The sequence below is a fragment of the Lepidochelys olivacea genome (assembly GCF_965140295.1).
Source record: "Lepidochelys olivacea isolate rLepOli2 genome assembly, chromosome: 1".
NCBI lineage: Eukaryota > Metazoa > Chordata > Testudines > Cheloniidae > Lepidochelys > Lepidochelys olivacea.
The window spans coordinates 263,030,341-263,036,798 of NC_140411.1; positions in this window are offsets into that span (position 1 = coordinate 263,030,341).

The following is a 6,458-nucleotide window of genomic DNA, read 5'->3' on the forward strand; positions in this document are numbered from 1 at the left end:
CTCAAGAAAGAGATCTTAGAGTCATTGTGAACAGTTCTCTGAAAACATCCACTCAATGTGCAGCAGTCAAAAAAGCGAACAGAATGTTGGGAATCATTAGGGTGACCCGATAGCAAGTGTGAAAAATAGGGACAGGGGGTGGGGGGTAATAAGAGCCTATAACACAGCTGGAGGAGGAGAAGCTCTTATGTCCAATAACCCGGTGGTTACAGCACTCACTTAGGATGTAGAAGACCCAGGTTCAAATTTCTACACCGCCTCAGAAGACCACAGACTTGAACCTAGGGTCTTTGGGTGGCTGTGAAGACCCCCTACAAGACAAACATATATACAGCAACACACTCTAAAAATCCGATTGGACATTTAAGAGCCTTCTGGAAAGTAATTAGCCTTTAAACAGAAGTGAAAGTAGTGTTGTGATTTTGCCATGAGTCTCATGATAATTATTGCTTGCCTTAAAGAAAGACCCAGCCCCTGGAGTCAAGTGGATATGTGATGATTTCAGCTTTCATTCTTGAAGAAAAATAAAATGTCTAGCCCTTGTGGCTGTGAAGAAAGCTTCAAAATGTGATCCCAGTGCACTGTAATGTAGCCCATAGGATTATTCTGCTAGCTATTATATCCTACTAATCCAGACAGCCGTATCAAATAATGTTTCTTGTTCTGAATTAATCCATTTTATTCTTATGTTTTATCAGTATTAATTCCTATGAATTTAGGATGAGTTGAGGCATATGATGTGTTTCCTAATAATTATACATAGTTTTGCTGAAATGCAAGAAGCCTACCGGCCTGTATCCAGTAAGATCCGCTCAATAGCTAAAAGTATAATCAGTAAGAGTAAGTCAGCATAAAAGCTGGTAAACTTTGGCACAGATAGGAATGGTCTCTGAACTTTGGGGAACCAAAGGGAGGAACTACACACAACACTGAATGGGTTTATCGGGCATCTGCAACTGGTTGGCAACCGCAGAGTATATCACAACCTGGACGTCGCCAAGAGAGCCTAGGTTCGCAGTTTTTGGAGGAAGATAATCCTTATTAATATAAAGAGAGTAAGTGTCATAATCCACTAACCTATAAAATAAGGGTACCCATAAATTTCTTAGGGTATGGAAATAAGATTTGGGTATAGTAGGTTGGGCCTGAATTACATAGCATCAGGATCCTATAAAATACCTTGTACGGAAGAGCCTGGAGCTCTTTTTAGGCTTTAGCTCTTTAAGCTCTATTAGCGCTCTTAGTGCTCTTTTAGTCTTTAGCTCTTTCTTTTTTTTGTTCTCCTATATTCCATAAACTATCTTTCTATCTACCTATCATTCTATCTTCTATCACACTATCAGCTCAGCTTTGTGCAGTATAGTATAACTACTCAACATTCCTAACTATTGGGGAAGCCAGCACCATTGTGTTATCAGGTATGCCAGGAGTAACGCTGGTCCTTCACCTCCTATTACCGGTTCCTCAAGGAACTATGTTAAGTTAAGGTACTTATTTATAATTGGAATGTTACCACCAGGAGTTTTGGAATTCTTTTACTGTTTTGTAGTCATAAATTTCATAGCATTTATTATTCTTTTTTTAATCTCAAAGTTTTATCAATTTTGTATTGTCCTCAATGTAAGTGTTTTTGCCAAGCACCCCGAGAGTCCTCTCCCGATATAGAACTCTGAGTTCTTGGACCCTGTAGTCTGAATTGGACAAGAACCTATAAAGCTTCTGACCAGATGTGATCAGTGGTGAGCCATAACAACTAACCCATCAAATTCAGGTCAACAGGTTGGCGAGCCAGCCAGGAGTTTCGAAGTGTGAGTGGCAAACACACATTTAAGGGGTTAAAAAGGAAAACTCTGTGTGACCTAGTCACTGGGCACAGTCTGGTAACAATTCCCTTTGTAACAGATGAATTCTGGGCACTGATCCCAGAGAATTTATACTTCTTTTTTTTCCCCCTGAAGCTTGTGGGTTAAATGGTTTAACTGTTTCATGTCTGTTTGTCTGTTTTATATGGCCAAATATTGGGAGTAATGGTATTGTACACGTGATAAGGGGTATTTTTTTTTAAGTATTGATTAGGCAATTGCTTTGGGCTCAATGACCCACACTCATGGTAGCGGTGCAGCTGATTAATATTTTAAGGGTCGTGTTAGCTCAGAACTTGTATGGTTCCAGTTACCCCCTTTGTAGTCCCCTCAGCTCCCCTGGATTGCTCCCTTGAGCTGTCTCTGAACAATATGTGCCTCTCTCTTCAGTAAGTCTTGCCAGGGGTTTTGCCTCTTGATCTGCTAATATACGTTGGCCATTGAGGGAAGAGAGGGATCCTACCTCCATCCTGTCATTTTGGGTCTTGTTTGAAGTATTGTTGGACCGGTCTGGGGTATATTTTTTATTATTACTATTATTAGTTTCATAAGGTGCCTTTAGCTCTCTTAATTTAGATTTAAGATTTAGAGTTAAGTTATAGTGTTACGTTTTCCTCCTTGTTATTTTAAAGGTTAAGTAAGTCTATTCAGTGTAAAAGCAAAAATGAGTGAAAGAAAGGCGGCAGAGCCTGTAGAGGCTGTCTCCAATATAGCCTTAGAAATTTATGTCAGAAGATACATTAGGGAACATGGAGGAGGATTGGAACAATTGAAAGATAGGGAAGTTCTCTCCGATCATAGTAACCCATGGAGTCTCGTGAGTCAGGTGTTTGAAATTGAAACTGAGAGAAAGAAAAGAAAAGATAGAGAAATGAAAGGAATTGCAATGGAGTGTTTGACAGCATGTGATCTTTCAGGATGGAAGTTAAATGTGAAAGTGAAGCGGCTCAGGAAGGCACAGAAAGTTGTAGAGAAGAAGGATAAGGAAATTCAGGAGTTAAAGGAGCAGTGATACACTGCCTCTGAAGAGTGGTTCTCTCATTTCTGTAAAGGAAAAGAGATGGAAAGGAAGTTAGAATGAAGTCAGCATCATTCCCATGAGTTGCGTGAGGAAGTGTATGGGTGGCAGAAATGAGCAGCTGCCAGTTTAAAATCACTGGAAGTTTATAAACTAGACCATGGTCGGTTGTTGGATCAGATCAGAAAGTTAGAAGGCAGTTGTGATTCACTCAGAAAGAATACGGAAAGGTGTATGGCGTCGAGCTGTATGGGAGAGACCATAGGAGTGCCTAAAACCGTAAGCTGCCGGGTCCAGACAGAGATTGTAGGTAAGGAGGACCCCCCACGGATTATGGCCAAGGAGCAAGGAGAGACAGGAGATGAGCCAGCAGTGGTTCCTATCCCTATTGGGTTAGTGGAACCAACAGAAATCGATCAGCCCGTGGGACCAGTAACAAGAAGGAGAGCGAGAGAGCTAGCTAGTGTGGAGATGGCTTCTGAAGCCGCTAATGCAGAGGAACAGCCTGGTGAGTTAAAAGAGGAAGTTGATAGTGAAGTAATGGGAGCCAGTATGCCAGCAGAAAAGGGAAGTCCTCTGGCCATAGTGCTAGATAAGGAGTTAAGTGAACCAGACACTGTCATCCTAGAAAAGCAAGTGGATGTTGCAGAGGGAGAGAGAGAAGGAGATTCTCAGGAAAAGACTGAGCTCTTAGCAGAGCAGGAGAAAAGCCTTTGGAGGTTCAAATTGTCAGGGAAATGGAGTGTGCTGTACCAGAAGTGGTTCAAGTATCTAATGCGTGTGATACAATCATCACCGTGGTATGTGTTAATATCACTGTGTATGCCAGTGGAACTTCCATCCGTACCTTTCACTGGCATAAGGAATGTGACAGTACGGTAGGAGAGTACCCTCCATAGGAGTTATCCAGAACACTACACTAACCATATATTTCTCAGGTTCCACTCAAGGGAAATATCTGCTAGTTCTGATGAAGGAAGTACTGGCTAGGGTAGGGAGAAGGCCTCCAGGTTTGGGGGAAAGACACTTCAGATACTCCAGTGGGAGCCGCCCAAACTCTCCAGATGTAACTCCTGACCATCCCATAGCAGTGGTTACAGATATTAAAACTCTGGATTTGGTAGCTAAACGAATAGGAATGATGGAGGATTCTTCGGTTGCAGTACAGGCACGGCATGTTCAGGAAACAGCACAATTATTTGGTTTGCCAAGTGATGATCGGCATTGGTGAGGCCTCATCTGGAGTACTGTGTCCGGTTTTGGGCCCCACACTACAAGAAGGATGTGGAAAAATAGGAAAGCGTCCAGCGGAGGGCAACAAAAATTACTAGGGGGCTGGAGCACATGACTTATGAGGAGAGGCTGAGGGAAATGGGGTTATTTAGTCTGCAGAAGAGAAGAATGAGGGGGGATTTGATAACTGCTTTTAACTACCTGAAAGGGGGTTCCAAAGAGGATGGATCTTGACTGTTCTCAGTGGTAGCAGATGACAGAACAAGGAGTAATGGTCTCAAGTTGCAGTGGGGGAGGTTTAAGTTGGATATTATGAAAACCTTTTTCACTAGGAGGGTGGTGAAGCACTGGAATGGGTTCCCTAAGGAGGTGGTGGAATCCCCTTCCTTAGAGGTTTTTAAGGTCAGGCTTGACAAAGCCCTGGCTGGGATGATTTATTTGGGGATTGGTCCTGCTTTGAGCAGGGGGTTGGACTAGGTGATCTCCTGAGGTCCCTTCCAACCCTGATATTCTATGATTCTATGATTGGGTTAAAATCTTACAGTTCACAGTAAATTGAGCCTTATGGAGCACTTTGCCCCCGGAGTATAGGAAGGGTGAAAAGTCTTTTTCAGAGACAATGGTCTTAACTGTAATCCGCATCCTGGAGTGGCTATCCTGTCTAACTTGAGACAAAAGCCAAATGAGTCTCCCCACCAATTTCATCTACGGTTAAGTGCAGCCTGGCACAGTCACATGAAAGAGGACACAGATGAACCACAGTAGATTAGCTTGTTGGTTAATAATTCTCTTCCCTACCTATAGGAAAGAGTTAACATGCATATCCATGTTGGGACCTCCCTGGATAAGGCCCTGGTTTTTCTAGCCAGGGCCCATACCCAGGGAAACCCCTAAGGCAGGTCGACGTGGAGCCCCAGTTGCAACTCTGCAAAAGCCACAGAGTACTCCCATAGTGAGGATTGAGGGTCCTAGCCGGACACCTCAAGGGCCGAACCGGACTAGTCCTATGTCCCCTCGATCTCAGCGCTGGGCCAATAATTTCAATTCACAGAACAATCTATAGGGGTATGCATTCGGGCCCTGAGGGGGGAGAGGGGCCTCAAGATCATGTTCCTTTTCTTGCAGGTGCTGCACAGAACTCTTCTCATCCTCAGGGTTCTAGATCACCACCACCTCATCAGTAGGAGGACCTCTCAGTGGTGTCGATGTTCAAGTGCAGCAAACCCTGGAGACCCACCGCCGGATATCCGAAAACTCTGGACATGCCTAAACGAGTTGGTGTTGGGAGATCAACATCCAAATCCTTTAAACCAACCAGTGGCCTCTGTGGACTCAGCCCTGCCTCCCAATTATTCTCATTCAGGGTCGGCTATCCCTGAGGAGTTGGAGGTGGAAGAGCCTGAAGGCTAACCACCTATCTTTCCCATAGGTTACTCCGCCTGATGTCAGCTGGCCTGAGGAGTGTCACAACCTCTCTGGGAAGAGACACAAGTGGAAGACCCACGGAATCTATAGTGGTAGGGGGCTGCCACCTAAATTTTATTGTAGATACCAGAGCAGCAATCAGTATCATCCATGTGAAGGATCCTAGATCCTCTGGTTTGGCATCTGGGAAAACAAAGATACTATCAACATTTGTAAACTACCAAGTTATGGCCATGCTATCTAAATCTATCGAAGTACAAATTGGTCACCAGCACAAGACCCATGTCTTCACGTTGCTCACATTGCCATACCCAAAAGGTAATCTGTTGGGGTCTGATTTCCTAGGTAGGCAGGAATGTGTTATTGATTTGGCTAATCAGTCATTGTGTCTTACTGCAGGACAAGAGTTGGGTTGCCCGCTAGTGGTCATGCTGGAGTGTGGTATGGTTATCCCAGCAGAGGGACCAGACCCAGATGAATACCACCTGGACACATTAATAGCCAAACACACACTCTATCCAGAGTTACAGGCCATACTTCGCAAACATGCAGATGCCTTTGCTAAACACGAACATGACTGCGGGTGTATGGCAGTCACTATTGTTGTGGACGGGGGAGATGTGCCCACCCAAAAACAATATTCCTATCCAGACCAGGCCACCCCTTACATAGCCAAGGCTATCAAGTAGTTGCTGGTACAGGGAGTCCTGCATAGATGCACTTCTACAGCCAACTCCCTGATTTGGCCCGTTAAGAAACCAGATGGCTCTTGGCTCTTCACCATCGATTACAGATGGTTAAATCAGGTCACCCCTACTTGTGCCCCTACTGTGGCAAAGATGCCAGACCTCACACAGTCCTTTGACCGGGAGGCTCAGTTGTTCTCTGTGCTAGATATCAGTTACAGCTTTTAGACTTTA